We start from the raw sequence: 17788 nt of genomic DNA on the forward strand, positions 1-17788 counted from the left end.
GGGGGTGAAGGGTGGAGGGTGGGGGGCAGGCTCAGCCGACTTGCTCCACTCAAGGTTATGTCCTGCCTGAAGTTGAGAACTGATGACTGTCGCCACAGTAGGAAAATGTGCCAGAGTTCAAGAGGAAAAATAACCGCTGTCTTTACTTGGGGGCATTTCTCCGTGTGATGCGATGTGATGTGAATGTCTTAAATGATGGAGGAACAACCTGCCTGGATGATAAAGCCTGGAGACATTTATCGTCTGTGAACAACTGCTTTGTGTCTCTCAGTCGGGCTGTGGCACAGAGCTGGGGGTCAGAGGTCAGCCGACTGTGACACAGACAGAGAAAGGTCGACTGACTGACCTATGATTGGCCCCTGACATGGCGACCCCCCACTGACACCATGGTAGCCATGGCTACTGAGCTGCAGACAAACATGATGTCAGTATGAGACTTGGTGGAGAGAGGGGTAGGGGGATGGGGGGGATACACAGACATTCACACAACTAACTTCCCATTAAAATCATTATCTTGCATTGAGGACACTTGCAGCACCTGATTTGCAGAACCAACATGCGCAGACAGACCTGCAAAGTGCAAATAACATAAAAGCATTGGGGTCCCCATTATCAAAGTCTATGCTTGTGTCTACAGTCTCTAAACTTTCTGCACAGAGGAGAGTTAAAGAAGAAGAAAGGTAAAGAAGGGAGGGAAGACAAGAGAGGAGCAGCTTGTTGCATTAGCATTCCACCAGCAGAGAGGCTGTCTGTTTGCCTCTGGCAGCAGCCGAGAGAGGGGGACACTCTCTGCATCCTCACACAGCCCGTCTATCTCTCCCTCTGTCACTGTCTATCTCTCGCTCTGTCTGTCTCTGCCTGTCTCTCTCTCTCGCTCTCCCTGAGACTGTCTGTTACATTTCTCCCTCCACTCTGCCACTGCCTGTCACTGTTTTTCTCCACTCTGGACAATTTTCTCTGCAGTCTTCTTGTATCTCCCTATCACTCTATCTCAGACTGTCATCTTCCTGTTTATCTTTCTCTCTACTAATTTCTACTTGACCCCTTTTCTCTTCACCTTTTCTTTTTAATTCATGACCTCATGTGCCCCCAACTGTCTCACCTTGAAATGATGCTATTCACTACCTAGACAAAATAACAGGTTGAGTGAGTCATGAAGCTATGTACTGTATCATGATGTTGGCACTTCAAACTTGTAAGGTTTCCATAATAAGTAACATATCAGATGTATCTATTAAAAAAGGCAGACCCAGTGAATAAATAATACATATTTACACATGCACAAATAAGCATTTTGTGCATGGCTTGCTGATATCAAAGACGCACTCCTACAGACGCTGTTATGATCACCTCATTAGATCATTCCATTAAAATGCTAAATGCCATAAAGACAAAATGTGAATTTGAATTTAAAATTAAATTGTATGACAACGTCGTCGAGTCACACAAGTGTAAATACAGTCATGTAGGTGAGTGCTGCAGGATGTCAGTCAAGTGCAAAGGCGACCTCCCCCCTTTCGTTGCCATGGCGATTTTAATAAACACACGTCTTGACCACTCCACGCATGCAGATACATCAAAAGCAATCCATTAAATAGTATCATGTTCGTTTTCAATTATTCATTGAATGTATTAAAGGTTGTATTTTTGCATTCATTATTAAATATATATTCCTGCTGTAAATGAATACAAGAAAAACAGAGGAGCACGGCCAAACCAAAACTTTAAATTTCATCTTCTGTACAACAATCTGAAGGAAAAAGATGTTCACTCACTACCTTATCTTTATTGGACGATGACAGCGTGTGGATAAATGTACTGTGCAGTCCATAAGAAGCAGGACAGTGATTACATTGTTTTGGTTCTGTTCTCAAAATTGGATCTGAAATGAGGTTCAACTGCTGACCTTCAGTTTTTAGCTTTCAGCTAACAGTCTAGCAATCGTAACCATTTTCATCCACGGGATAACACTGCAGCAACAAGACTACAAACATAAAGACAATGCATAGTTTAAGGCAAACAGACTGTGTCTGGCCCAGTGAGTCACCTGACTTCAATCCAACTGCTCATGTGTTGCTGAAGACCAGAGGCCTGCACTATGAAGCAAGTTCAACATCCCCAGGATATTATGTGTTCATTATCTGACTTCACTAAGTCAAACAACAGTGATTATCACCTCCGTAACTCAACCCAGGTTTTCCCCGAGGGCGTTCACATAAAATGGGCGGTGTCTGCAGCATATGACCAATTGCACACAAGGACAAATCTACTGGCAACAGAGCAGCACGTTTTACAAAAAAAAAAGAGCAAACTGCAATATTAGACAAATCTGAAGAGCTTAAGCATAATTCAAAATGCAGGAAGGACAGCTGACCAAAAAAATCACAAACTGTATGACGTTAATAGATTCATAATATCACTGCCCCATCATTAGGGCACATAGATCTGACTGTGCCTGACAACTTTAGCCTCATTCTTTCAGCTGTCACCACAGCAGTGTCAAATTGACTTGGGAAAAAATAAGAAATACATATAAAACCATAATTAAAAGCGATAAATAGACTTAACTAGTAAAACAATTACAAGGCTTTAGGGCTTCAATCAGTCTCTGTTGCAGGATGATATCAGTGCACAAAAGCACATTAAAATGTCTTTGACATTGCTTGCAGCCAACAGGGAAAAAACGAAATGAAGGAGACGGGAGGAGGTCCTCCAACATAGGAGCATACTCCTGCTGAGGAGCTGGCCCTCTGCAATAACGAAGGTCGCTCGTATAAAAAAATAGTCAGGGAAAGCCAAAGGGGTTCACCGGTCTCTGAACACTCTTGCCCTTCTTCGAGACCCTCTCACAATCTGGGCACCGAGCTTCCCGGGATCCTCTGCGAATGGTGATGCTGTTTTCCAAGAGAAGGGATTGGCGAGTAGGTTGCGCTTTTATACGAGTTGATACGTTATAACAAATATAAACTACTCCAGGGGAGGTTAGGCTTGCAGCATAAGTTACCATGGCAATGTACCCCAGTAAGAAGTTAACTAGCGGCCTAACCCTGAAAGTCCAGGGTTAAACCTGAAGTTACCTCGCTAACCCCAAATCCTGCTTCGTAGTACAGGCCTCAGACTGAAATCAGAAAGCAACTGAAACAAACAAAGTGAAGGTGGATGCAGTAAAAGCCTGAAAATGGCCTATGGTCCAATACAGAATTCTTAAATATGATGATTTTATTCACATTTATCTTAAAGTCTCCCACCACTCACAAATGTGTTTTGGTTACTTCACTTGAATATTTAACCTTCATGGTGCAGAATGATATATTTGCAGAGATTTTTTTTTTTGTTTGTTTGTTTTCTGTGCTTAAGGCGTGTGCTGTACAAGATAATTTTGTGGCATCACAACTAGTTTGGAAGTGGTCCAATGGGCAACTTACACAAATGTAATGTGGAAACTTGAACCCTCCAGTGCACAAACAATGAGAATAGAATATTCACAAATTCTGGAGAAAGAAGATGTCATTTTTAAGTTTTTAACTGAACTTTTTTGGTTGAAAAACTACATCTATTCGTCTTAAAACATGTCTGGAGGGGATCTTTAACTTGTACTTCTGTCCCCCCACTAAGCAACTACAGTATGTACAAGAAGGGGTGCAGCTGTTACACAGCGCACTTGAACACTTAAAATCAAAAAAGCTTTGATCAGATAGTAAAAAGATTTCTTTTAAAAAAGGAAAATGAAGTATTAAGTGAGTTTAAAACAGCACTGAACAGGAAAAAGAAGAAAAAAAAAGACTAAAACACAATATGAGAATGAAATATAAACAAAAACAAAAACAGCACAGAGCCAAAACAACAAAAATATGTCACTGTCCTACTACTTACAGACTGAGCTGTTTGTACAGGCGTCTGCACCCATTTGACTTGAATTGTCAAGAGAGGAAAAATGCTTTTCAACTTGTCAAGATCCAGTCTGTCTTCTCTGCCATGAAAGAAGTCAAACACTTTGAGAACTCAACTTTTGTCAGCATTTTCTACCGGCATGTGCGAGAGTTGTGAAAATCCAGCGGTTTACTGTCATTCTCCTCCTGAAAGCCGTGAACATTTGTTTTGCTTTGTTGCTAACTGCAACAAAGTGAATACAGCTTAAAACACATTTAGACATGAATGCAAAAAAAAAAAAAAAAAAACCCTTAATGAAAACATTCAATCGCGACAGAAACAAAATCACCATATCAGTATGATGAGTACTCGCCCTAATACTCTGATGATTACTCTGCTTTATCAAATTTAATTGGATTATAAAGGCTTAGCCTCCAAATAGCTGTGGGTTAGTAAATCGCTCAGGAGCTGAGCTAAAGCCAAGCCAACTTTGTACTGCAGCCACCGAGACAAAATGCATTCAAACAAATTAATAGTCCATTAAATAAAAGCAAAGCTCTGGAAGCTAATAGTGCCTTAAAAGCATATTAGCATTAGAACAGGATAGACACTCATTTGTCTCATAGGAGAGCGTTTTAGCAGTGAGATACCCAGGGATGAGTTAGCAGCCTCGTGATTCTTTTTTTACATATATGTGACATCTGGCGGAGGTCTTTCGCCCAACAATGCTGTGAGTGATGGTTCCACCTAACCCTGACACGATCAATTCCTTCTTTTTTTCCCCTGTTTCTTTCCTTTTCCTGCTTTGTCACCAAAACTCATCCTTCTCATTTAAAAGGTACTGTATTTCCCTTGTCTCAATTAATCTCCCTCTCTCCCTCTGTTTGCCCTTCTGCTTTTCCTCTCCCCGCATCCCTGCATCCATCTTGTTCCTGCCCTCCCCCTTCCCTCAGGCCCAGCCACCACTCTGGTATTCCCAAAGTCATCTGCAATCAGACATCTTCAATGGATTAATTACACTGTCCTCACACAGCTTGATTGAGCATCTAACATCTACACCCCACCTCCTCAGACCCCGATTGCTCCCTCCTCACCTCCACCCACTTACAGACCTCGAATGCTTTCTTCTCACCCTCGTTTCATCTCTTTCATGCCCCCCTCCCCCCTAAAACCTCTACCTTCAACTCCAGACCCCACCCCAACCTCCTGTTCTCTAAAAATGACCACAGCGGTCGTCCCCCTGTTCTCCGGGCTACGGAGCCTTGCTAATTGGACATCGATTGGCGGGGCCCTCTCCATGATCTCTCCTGAATATCTGGATCACACTAATTGAAGAATTAACTTAGGTGAGACTTGGACCTGGAAAAAGGAAGAAGGAGAAAGGCAAAGACAGACAAAATGCCTCAGCTTAAAGAAATACAATACGGTACACTCAGGGGTGTATCCAGGCGCATGAACAGGCACTCACGTACAAAACGAGGAAAAGACATGCAAGGACTCGGAGCTGCTTCAGAGATAAATAGGTATGGACATTTTGCCACATGGTAGGACTGCACTGATCATTATTGTCTGATTCAGAGTAAGTTTAACCAGCGGAGATCCCATTAGCTTCCTTAACAAAAGAGGAACAGTATAACTACAGGCCTATCGTTGCTTATTTTTAGCACACAAATACACACAATCTCTTTTCCACTCCTCCCACACACACACACACACATTCACTTCACATCAATCATTGATCCCAGACCATAACCCCAAAAGCAGAGTGCTGCTTTGAGTCATTCTAAAATCATGATGGATGACAACTTCCCAAAGCAATCCCTCTGCGTGCCAGCATCATTTAACTAAAGGCATCAACCTGCCCCAGCCAATACCACTCCTCTGTTTCCCTAGCCTGAGAACGCCGGACTCTGCCTTTCAAACCCCTGACATGACTCTGAAAAAAAGTCCTCCTGAAGAGACATATGAAGGCTGCCACAGAAGAATGAGCTTCACCCAAATTCCTGATCATGAATCTGTATATACCCCCCCCCCCCCCCCCCCCCCCCCCCCCCCCCCACTTTCTCAAGCGGTAAAGACGCCGAGAGATGAGACTGTGAGGAGGTTAAGCTGACCTCAGGCTCACGCTTTGGAGCAGGCTTACCCTGGAGTGTGAGATGACAAAACATTTAGCCCGATCTCACTTCCAGCTCACTGACAGGCTGAAACAAAAGAACAGCCTCGGAGGAATTTAAAATCATTGAATGAATGTCAATTAATTTCACAGGACGGAGTTGAATTGATTAGAATATAAAACAATCTTTCTTGAAAGCAAAAGGGAATTGATGTCCAAGGCCTTCAAACAGCGAGAGTGGGAAGACAGAAAAACGACTAAATGAAAGAAAAGACGGCTGATTTTGTGTGTACATGTGCATGTGCTTAACAGTGTATGTGCCCAGGTGCATGTATGTGTGTTGGTGTGCGTGTGTGTGTTTGTGTGTGTGTGTGTGAGAGCTCAGCAGTTGTGTTGCACGCTTGGTTGGCGGGGTGTGTGTAAAGTAATTAACATGATAGCCTCCCTCTCAGCCTGATAGCCTGTTCCCTGCAGCGAGGTCGTTCAACAGACACCAACAGACACCTGAGCTGCGTCTTAGACACAACCCTGGAGCGCATCTCTAATGCAAACACACACACACACACACACACACACACACACGCGCAGACGTGTTCAACCCACATTTGCCTAGTACCAACAAATACTATGAACATACAGCTATCAGCAGAAATGACATGGTACAGTGGCATACTGCACGATAGCTGACAAGCAGTTTATTCAAAATAAACTGACATTTATTAATTCACCTTGACAACCGTACAGATGCAGTGTAAAAGATATATTTAAGAGACAGTGTGGGAGCAGGAAATAGAGATAACTACAAAATCAGTGACTTCATACCACTGTCAAGGCATAAGGTATTTTATTTTAATAACAAACAATGTTAAGATTTTTTTAAAGCACATCTAAACAAAAAAAATCAGATATATTTTGTTTAAAGTGGCTATAATTGATATTTGTATAATAACGTAATGTATCAGACATATAGAATAACAAGTCATTCATAGTGATGAATGCCCCCCCCCCGCCTGCTCAGAGATGGTCGTCACTATGTTTACATCAGGAGTTTGTAGTTAGCAAATGGGGCTAAAACGAAGTCAATATTGGACATACATTCAGGAAACACGAGTCCAAATTAATAATAATACTCTGGAACTGCCAAGTGTCTAAATAAGCAACTGTTTGTTAACAAGCTCAGCATATCAAATTAAAAAGTGACAATATGGCATTACTGTAATCGCAACTTGTTTGCTCCCAAGTGGCTAAAAAAATGAATCAGTAGTTTAAATCGTGAGGATTTCTGGGGATTGCCTAAATTCTGTGCTGTAATTGGGCTTTGCATAAGGATGAATTACACTAATCAGACTCATGACCAGTGAGTTATTGCCAGTTAACAGTAATTTTTATTTTAGCGCCACGTTCAGATGGTATGCCATCAGATTGAGCAGGATTGCTTAGAGTTGAGATGTTCATATTTTATCCGAATGTGGTTGCAAATGAACGATGCAGTCAAAACTTAGGGAAGTTCATCTACAAAAAACCTGGTAATAATTTGGCATTGTAATATATATGACATATCAAAAATAAACCAATTAATAACTTTTTAAGCATGATCCAAATATATTATGTGCCAAACTTGGTGAAGATTATGTTCTGTTCAGGTTGAAAATGACATAGCCAACAATGAAAAACTTGAATTATAAATGGTCACACAGTGGACATACCTGCACCAAAAAATCCTTTTTTGGACAACAGTATAACTTTGCACCAGTGTTGGTGAAATCTGTAAGGTATATTTTGATCTTTCTGCCTAAAAAAACAAACAAAAACAGATGAGGAGACTAAAAACATAACCTCTTTGGTAGTGGTAATAAGACATCCCATATGACCGACCACCAGTGGCCAACACAGACCTGACAATACCCTTCCTTTTTTCTCCAGTACAATCTATTGTTTCCCTCTTCTTCATCCCTCATAACCCCAAGACCTTCCCTCTGGTCCTCTAATCCTAAAACTGTGGCTTTGCAGAGACCCCCAAATACCCCCTTCAGCCCCACACAGCCCTCATTTGCTAAAGGATTAGAGTGGGGGCACCAAGGTCAAAGTAAGGCCACCACCAGAGACCCTCAAAAAGAAGAAATGCACACACACCGGGGACCAAAGAGCCAGGGATACACAGGCAAACACACACACATTAGCATTATGTGAACTCTGCACACATTACGCTGCTTTAAAGCACACACAGTTTGAGGAGCAGAACCGCATTATGTATTCACATACTGTAGGTGTGTAGGCAGGACCCACATCGCCAGACACGAACTGAAACAGAGACACAAATTTGCATGAACATGTGCAGAACTAAATAAATTGACCTTAACTCTCTAACTCAAAAAAATACGAATACATATTTGTGCGACTTTAAAAAACCAGGGTCAAATAACAACTTCAGAGAGAGTAGGAGGCTGCTGATAAATCGTAGCAGCTCTAAGGCGGCGTGAAGCACACCTTCGAAAGAAGTTTAAGCGAGAGAGAAAGACAGGAGGGAGAGTTAGCGAGAGAAGAAAAGTGATTGTCAGGGAGAGAAGAAACATCACTCTGAAAACTTCTAAAGAAGGCCCTGCTCTGGGTTTTAAATGCTCTCCTCCCTCTATCACTCCCTCTCTCTTCCCACTTTCCTCTCATCCCTTTCATGAATTAAAAGCACGGCCGGTCTGTGGGGAGAAGCATAGTTAATTCCGATCAGATCTCCTCCTCCCCTCTCTCCGCCTCCCCCAACCCTCCTCCTCTCCTCCCTGGGCGACGGTTGCCGTGCAGTCTGACAGACGGAGATGGGATCTGACAGTAAACAGGCGTGTGGATGCCCGGCGCGTGATTGACACGTAGGCAGGTCGGCGGGGGCCCGCCCCCCTCCTAATCCTGCCCTGTCAGCTCTAATTGGGGAGGTGGGGCTCTATGTCACCAAGGTGACTGATTGACAGGACCCCAGCTTTGCATAGATATGAGGGAAAGGTGGGGAGGTTCACGCAAGGCATAACACTGTTAACACTACTATACTGCTAATAGAGATATGTGTGTGTGTGTGTGTGTGTGTGTGTGTGTGTGTGTGTGTGTGTGGCTGTGTGTGTGTGTGTGTGTGTGTGGGGGGATACTGATGCCCAGATGCAGGTGAACACACTCAAGAACATGGCTGAGCACACAAATAAACCGACAGCAATAACCATGAGCAAAATCAACATGCATACAAGATGTCTGAACGAAGACTGCATCTACAAACAAACACACACGCACACACACACACAAACACACGTACACGTACACACACGTACACACACACACACACACACACACACACACACACACACACACACACACAATCTTTTGACATGCTGTGATGAAGAGCAGAGGTTGTAAAAGCTACAAGTGTTGAGATCCGGGATGCAGGGATTCAAAGGTCTTCACCATGTCGAGGCCAATGAACGACAGGGGCAGGGGTTAGACACTAACACTTCAACCCGTGAACACGCAAATGTACGTGCTAATGTGTTAAATGAAAAACTGTCTGAGAGTATATTTGTGTATATACATGTTGGGGTGATGCATTGTGGGCACATTTTATGCTCTGTAAGACAGTGGTTCCAATCTTTGGGGTCACAATATGATTAACAAGACAGAAGGTAGAAACAAGCCATGCTATTACTCATGTAGCAGCTGTAATGTTTTTATCAGGTGTACCATCTTACTTTAGCGTGTTAGCATGTTGACATTTGCGAGTTCGAACCAAACAGTGAGTACAGCTGAGGCTGATGGGAATGGCAGTTTTGCGGTTGCTTAGTTATAAAACAAATTATGGGACAAATTGAAATGTTGACCTGATGATGGTGCAAGAGGGAGAGTCAGGGGTTCACCAGAGTCTCCAATATTCAACCTCTGGGCACAGTGAGTGTTTGTACAAAGCAATCCATCCAATAGTTGTTGAGATGCTTCAGTAGGGCTAATTACATAATACTTGCAGTTGCCAATTTATTAGTTAAAATTAATACAGTCTAATACGACAGCCTTGCAATTAATTCTACTTTCATGGGTATAAGGTTTGAGATGTGTTAATTCAACTTTATGACCATTTTGGAAGCAACTGAATTGTACTGAGTGATATTTGTATTGTGTGATGTGTTTTATAGCACATCGTCTCACCGTCCAAAGAGGGTAGACTGAGTAGGTAACAAGGCGTACCTAATAATCTCATTCTTAAAATTCGGTTAATTTTCTTTTAGACTTTTCTCTTATCTTTGTAGTTTTGTTTACATCCTCAGGCCTCTAAAAATGATCAAAATCTAAAAATCTGAGACGGAGAATCACTCTGGTTAAGCTGCTCACAACCTCACAGCAATGTACATCTTATGATGAGGGGTCCCAAGTGCACACTGTTTCATTTTAATGGATAAAGGTTGGGGACCATTTCTGTAAGAGGCCATACAATGATCTGCTCCAAGGCATCTGAATTTGTTGCTAATTATAAATGGTTAATTGTCACACAGCATAGCTGTTATCTTCATGTATGAATTTATTTTAGCGTCAGTGTGTGTGAGTCCATGCGTGCACGTGAATGTGCACGTGCATATGTGTGTTTTGTGTGTTTTGATTGACAGCTGCCACTGACCTGTGCCAGCCAGAGTGCCATGCTGCGGGGCGGTGGGGTCGATCGCTACAGAGATGACCTTCGCCCTCATCTGCATCCTGCCTTCATTAGCAGAGCCAGGCAAGGAGCATAACAACCCAATAAATTAATAAAGAGAAAGAGGGAGAGGAGGGAGGCGGAAGGGAAGGAGGGAGGGAGGGAAGGGAGCAGACAAGAAGAGAGCAGGGAGAGCAAGGGTAAAATGGGAAGAGAGAGTGAGGGAAGGAAGGAAGCAGGCACGAGGGAAAGGGCAGGGAAAGAGCGGTACGAGAGGAAAGAGCAACGCACTGAAGTATAGAGGGCTGGGAGCGAGGACATGGAGAGAAAAGCTGCAAAAGTAGTGTGTGTGTGTGAAGGCTAAGGGTATGCGGTCAGCTCAGGTACAAAAAAAGCTAATGAACAAGAAGTATAGAGAGACTGAAGAAGATGGGCAGAGAGAGTATAAGGTACATAAGTATTTAATATATCCCTATAGCAAATAAATCCAAATGTAGATAAAAGGGGAGTACTGTATATTGCAGTGATGCACTGAACCACAAGTCAACCGAATTTGTAAATTTACCCAAGAAGGACTGACAACCGATATTGCCAAAAATATCTCTGGGGCTGATTTAGAAATGTGGCTCCGAGCCCTGTTTAAACAGAGTATTGATACATTACCATCTGTACTGGCTCTTAAATGCCAGTATAGACAGAGACGTACTAACTGGTCCAAAGACCAGCATTTTGACGGGGGCCAAATGTTCCAGATTTCCCCACTCTCATTCATGATTGGCCTGAATTTAGCATGGCAACCACATAGCAAATGTTTTAATCAAGATTGAGGTTTAATCATCTACGATTGTATTGGATGCATGGCCTTGCAGCTCTGGTTCACAAACAGACAGAGATGGAGGAAAATACCTCTCGAATACCTCCACGCTTGCAGTAAAACACACACAGCAGAGTCAAGGGGAAGCTCGCAGTGTAAATAAATTATGAACAAGTATGTTACGCGGGATAGACTGTTGGTTGGGAGCTTTCCCAAGAGGACTCTAGTAATGATGCTTTCTCATCTTCCAGCAGAGTTGTATAGCATACAACACTTTCCATTACTCCATCTTCATCACCATGATGGATTGAAATATGGCCTATCCTGAAATGCCAAGAGATCTGTGTTTTTAGACTGATCAAAGAGAAGTTTTTTTCCAACAATGAACGGTGTACTTCAAAATTATCCAGTGTTCTGCACAGAAGAGCTGCGGTGCTTAATATTTTTTTGTCTGATGTGTCCCCACAGACCTCTCAGATCAGCTCAAGTACCCTCGCACTGACACTACCAGTTATGTTCTAAATATGTTCATTTTGATTGGCCCTGATTGTTTAACACTGTCGATTATATAAAATTGGATAATGTAACAATATTTTTTTTCATTCAATCAAATTTTCAATGTTTACCTTGCATTCTATTACCATCCTGAATGAAAGGTGAAGAAGTTTCAACCATTTCTCCATTATGTTTAGCGGTTTTAACTGTTTAGACTTCTCTGTTCGCTTGCTAACTGCAGTAGTTTTCACACACTCTTAATCACAGCACATGGTGTTCAGATGTAATTTCTAGTTTTTCAAATAATTGAACCATACTGCAATCTTTCTAAGTGCCCCCTGGCAACTGCAGAAGCAGCTCATGGGGTAGTACTCCTGGTTGGGAATCATTGTAGTAGTAGAGGAATAAAATGGCACAGAGATCTAGACCAGTTCTGACTGCAACTTGTGTTAGCGAAGACTTTATAGACGAAACATTGAGAGATGTTCACTGAGCCGATCACAGCCAAGTCAATCTGAATTTGGAGAGGCAACAACACCAGCACTCTCAGGAGCGACGTGCAGCCCACTATAACCACCTAATAACACACATCGCATGGACAGGACCCATCTGTTGAGAAGACACAGGTAAAGCGCCTGGCCCTGTTTTTTTTTTTTAATGTCTCTCTAAGTGAGAAGTGCTGGCTGTTCAGGGTCGAGGAGTGTGAGCGCAGAGGAGCGGGGCCTGCTGTGCTGGGGAGAAAATTCTCAGGGCGATCGATGAGGAGGATTAGGGCCGGCTTTGGGGCTCAGAGGCCTGGATCTGAGCAGTATTCTCAGTGGGGCCCCTGGGAGAGCTGGAGAGGAGAGCTGGAGGGGAGAGAAGAGGAGGGCCAGGAGAGAGAGGAGAGAGGGCTAACCTGGAACTGTCAGGAGGCTGAGAGAGGGTTGGCCAGGCTGGGAATAGAAGAACGGCCGGGGTCCCAGTTGACGTTATGAATGGCACTGAAATCCTGCCACCCACTCAGATAAACACACACTGGCCAGTCAGATTGGATAAGCTGCAGAGCAACAGGGGGAGAAGGGGAGATTTAATGTAAAAAGAGAGAGAAAACAGATTTACAAACATGGATGGGATTGGTTATTTTGTCTCCTTACACTCCATCTTTTAATTTTCTTCGGGCCAAATCGGTAGTTGTCTTCTAACTTGATGAGTGCAGCGCACAACAAAAGGCTCCCTCCGTCTGTGTGTCTGCCTCTGATGCTCATGATTGGTCAGCCCATTCGCCAGCTCGCCGCTCTCCCCCGGGTACAGACGGTTGGATCCATGATTCATTTTGCAATGAGGAAAAAAAAGGAGAGAGCGCATGTGAGAGAAGAAACAGCCAAGACCACTGGGAAATTATACGGTGGAGCGGCGTGGTGGATCTGGAATTAAACGGCATAATTAATCAAGCAAAAAAACAAGCACGTTGCTCATACATTTATTATTTGCATTTTTTCCACTTCAGGAGATGTAATCAGCAGATATACGTTGGGGCCCCTGATCCGTGTCACGGGGACCTGGAGGCCGAGCGCCTATTTCGACCACTGACCCTAAAAGCGTAAAGTGGGATCAGTTCTGCTCAAAGCTTTATTTTTTTCAGACTGACTATTATCTCCACACAATGCCCTCTGCCTCCAAAGTAATCTCCACAACAAGCAGAACAAGTCCCACAGAATCATGTTGTTGTCTCCCTGTCCTTTAAATTAGGGTGTCTGCAAAATTGGGTTCACAACTCTCAGCTCTCTGTGGAGTTGTTCTGCATTATGCAGTGTGTGCACTTGACCCATTGAAAAAAAAAAAACCTGGCCACTTTTAGAGAGATACTGCAGAAATATCACAGAAATATGATCAGATAGAAGTATAAGGGGCTGACAAAACCATGTAAACACCTCAGGAAAACCTTCATAATAACTAAATCACCAGTGCAAACACCGCTACAAAGGTCACATTAAGTTGCATGTCTATTAGCAGCAAGTGCTTAAACCCCTGCACACGACTGTACCTCCATCATACTGCATCCGTATGACAGTTTTTTGTCCCTATGGATGCCATTTTTTCTGTGTTTGGCATATGAGGATTTTCAAGACTGGCCCACTGATTTTGCAGTTGGGCACAGATGATTTGGCTTATGTGAAGATCTGTTAGCTGCCTTGAAAACTTAAATGTATCAATGCACTGATTGCCAGGTCTGTTTTATACAGTCTTTATCTGCAGCTGACAAATGACATGCAACATGACCTGATGTTTGCACTTTCTAATGATGATTTTTGTAATTTTTGCTGTGATGTTTTAAGGGTATTGTTACAAAAAGTTAAGTGCATAAGGAAACCCATTAAACACCTTTAACCCACAGTACCACTCTTCACATGTTACAGACACATCTATGAGCTACAACATGAACAGTTCAGCTACAGTTAAGTTCTCCTTTCATACTAATTCCATTAATTAGTGTTAGGACTATAAAATAAAAAGCAAACATTTGAGGAATATTGGTAAAAAAAAATAAAAAAAAATTGTGCTGCTGTGTCTTTTGTTTTCCTACCTTGTCGATCAGTTCACATCTTCTTAGATTTATCTTGTGAGGCATCAGGGGCTGGAAACCAGACACCTAAAAGAAAAGTTCACATACAGTTTATCACATTTATGCGCACTACATATATAGCTTTCCCACTTTGACTTAGTTGTATGTTGTTTTTTCTACTCATCTATATTAGACCTACCTCACTGGTCTTTTTGCGCTGCTGTTATACTTAATTTTCCTTCTGATGATAAATGAAGCTTAAGCTTATTTTATCTTGTTTTATAATAAGGAATGGTAATATGTCTGTGCAGCAGTCACACCATCTAGTTATAATTAGCACTATTATCTAAATTAGTAATGGCGGCAGTAAGAGTAACAGGTTGTTGTTATTGTAGGAATATTGATGTGATTTTCTCCCCATTTCTGAATTTACTCGTAAATTATATTTGCTCATCATGCATACCAAGATCTCCTGTGCTTCTGCTACATGTATCTAACCCTCATTATGTCCATTATGCATAAATACATCCGCCAAACCGTGTAAAAAACCTATCACTTTCCGGCTGGTCAATATGGCTTGTTCCTGGAGCGCCGTCATCAATCGAGGTATCAATATGGAAATACCACTGTGACCCAGACATTAATCAATGGGCTCCTTCGGGAGGAGAGAGAGGGCAGGGGCACCTAAAATCATCAATGAGACGGATCAGCCCGCAGTCAGACTCGGACAGTCCGTATTGATAAGAGCATTTCCACCTGTAGCGGCCGGAGCGGAGAGACAGGGCGCATCTGAATTCAATACCCGCCGCCGCAGCTGCGAGCTCGAAGCCCAGAAAGACACGGTTGAGCGGAGATACGTGCCTCGACTCATCATAAGGCCAGTCTCCTTTTCTCCATATATCCCCCCCCCCCCCCCCACCCCCTTCTTCTCCGTCTACCTCGCAACTTTCCTTTTCTTGTCATGCCTTCCACTAAAGAAGCACATCACGCCTCTAATACTGAGCAACAATGACTTCAAATTAAGTTCTTTGTCTTTATTCGGCGGCTTACTTTGCCGAGCACCCCCACCTCCTCCGCCCCAACACAATCTCTGGAGTTTAGTCAAACCTATTTCCTCCTCCAACTTCAAACTGTGAGAGGGGAAGTGGAGCTCGACATCAATGAGAAAAGTCCTCAGATGCATTCATCTCTCTGTGAGCGCGGGATTAAAGCGTCGTCTCACTGCTGACATCCAAATCTTGACCCAATCAATTAGGCCCATTCTCTGCGTTTGCTTCCTTTACCCAGATACAGAAACAGCAATGGTTGATGGGTAACGTGGGACAAGTCAGCCCCCTAGTGGCGCTTCCGTGTATGCACAAGGAAAAGCAGCCAAAGTGCCTGTGGAGAAACATTTGATTAAATAAAAAAAGGGAATAGAATTGTGACTTAGTCAAATGGATTAATGTGGGCAGTGGAGCTCTAATAGCTGTATTAAGTTGTTTCACTTTGCAAACTGTGCAAATTCATTTCATACTTATGACTAATCCTGCCATTCCTGATGGGTTTCATCCCTACGTCGGCCAGTCAAGCAATGTTAACTATCCCCATATTTGACTTCCAATGACTTCCAATCAAACCCCACACCACTCTCTCCCTCATGACACTTCTTAAAGGTTAGAGTTCAAGAGTCGTGTGTCCTGTGTGCACACAGGCCTGCCCTTTTCATTCCCAATCAGCTGCTCTTTTTTTTTTTTTTTTTTTTCCTGTGCCAGAATGGAGAGATGCACCACAAAGGTCATGGACATGGATTTCCTTTGGTTTGACTCAATGAAAAGGTCAGATGAGGGCACCATGAAATGGCAGTGAGGCCTTCACGTCGCCCTCACAGGGACCGCAGTCCTTACATCACCCTGAAATGGCACAGGCTGAGCCCAGGAGGGTCTCGTGGGCCGCTGTGACCTCGTCTGGTCCCCCATGTGGCTTCAGTGTCCCTCACCAGTGTGAAGAGACAACAGAGCAACAGTCCGGGGGCACAAAGATTATCGCATTTGTGTGTGAAACGTTTTAGAGCGCAGTGAGGAACAAATTAATGAACACGCCTTCTCATGACTGTAAATGCCTCTATCTATATTAAAATGAAATATATTCTACTAACAACAGTGTTACACAAACTATACTGCAGCTGACAATAGATTTTGGAAATTGCTCTTTACTTTGTTTTCTTGTATCCAATATAAGTGTGTTTTTGTGTGTCGGTAGGGCCTGTCTTTGTAAAAGTGTATCAGGGTTGCTGTGTATTTTTGTTCCTGCAGCCGACAACAGTTTCTGAGTTGGTTGTAGCTCAGATTGGCCATTAATTGTAAGGTCTTCCACGTGTGGAAGTGTCCTTGAACAAGACAACGATTTTATCGTGGATTTAATTGTCATGTGTGCCCATCATTCTACACTCAATAACCCATAATTACAAAGTGAAACCAGGTTTTTAAAATGAAAAACCGAAATCTCTCATTTACAAAAGTATTCAGGTCTTACTTTGGCAGCAATTATAACGTCAAGTCTTCTTGAGTGTTTAGAAACACCTGGATTTTGTCACATTATTCCCTTCTTTGTGGCAGATCCTCTCAAACTTTTATCAAATTGGATGCATGTGTGGACTGCCAGCCTGAGGTCTCTCCACAGATGTTGTATGAGGTTTAAGTCTGTTCTTTTGGCTGGGCCACTGAAGGACAGTGGGAGTCTTGTCCCAACGCCACTCCAACATTGTCTTGGCTGTATGCTTCAGGTCATCTGCATGCGGAGATGTGAACCATTACTCCGGTCTCAGGTTGCGTGCACTCTGGAGCAGGTTTTCGTCATGGACTCCCTACATTTTACATATATTACATTTTTGTCTCATCAGACCAGAGAATCTCTTTCCTCATGCTCTCTGAGTCTTTTGAATGCTGTTTGGCAAACTTCAAACATCCTGTCATATGCCTTTTACTCAAAGTGGCTTCCATCTAGCCACTCCACCATAAAGGCCTGATTGATGGAGTGCTGCTGTGATAGTCGTCCTTCTGGCAGGTTCTCCCGTCTCCGCAGAGGACTTCTAAAGCTCTGTTAGTGACTGTTGGGTTCTTGGGCACCTCCCTGACTAAGGCCAGGCGGCCAACTCTAGGATAGTCGGTGGTTCCAAACTTCTTCCATTTCCCAATTATTGAGCCCACTGGAGTCCTTGAAACACTCAAAGCTTTAGAAATGGTTTTATACCCCTACTCTCTGATCTATGCCTCTCCACAATTTTGATTTCAGAGGTCTGCAGAGAGTTCCTTGGAC

At 43.1% G+C, this 17788-nt stretch overlaps 1 protein-coding gene across 1 annotated transcript in view; it reads right to left on the reverse strand.

Annotated features, from left to right (window-relative positions):
* Nucleotides 1-14531, reverse strand: part of npas1 (neuronal PAS domain protein 1) — a 63957-nt gene extending 49426 nt beyond the window's left edge. Inside the window, exons 1-2 of the mRNA XM_087174337.1 lie at nucleotides 13083-14531; nucleotides 12845-12985 (exon numbers count right to left, since the gene is read on the reverse strand). The gene's annotated coding sequence lies outside the window, so the exon portion shown is untranslated. The remainder of the gene's footprint in view (nucleotides 1-12844; nucleotides 12986-13082) is intronic.
* Between the last annotated feature and the right edge of the window lie 3257 nt (nucleotides 14532-17788).

Source organism: Seriola lalandi, unplaced genomic scaffold, assembly GCF_002814215.2.
Source record: "Seriola lalandi dorsalis isolate HSWRI2012SDOR001 ecotype SW California unplaced genomic scaffold, Sedor1 jcf7180002054338, whole genome shotgun sequence".
Taxonomy (NCBI): domain Eukaryota; kingdom Metazoa; phylum Chordata; class Actinopteri; order Carangiformes; family Carangidae; genus Seriola; species Seriola lalandi.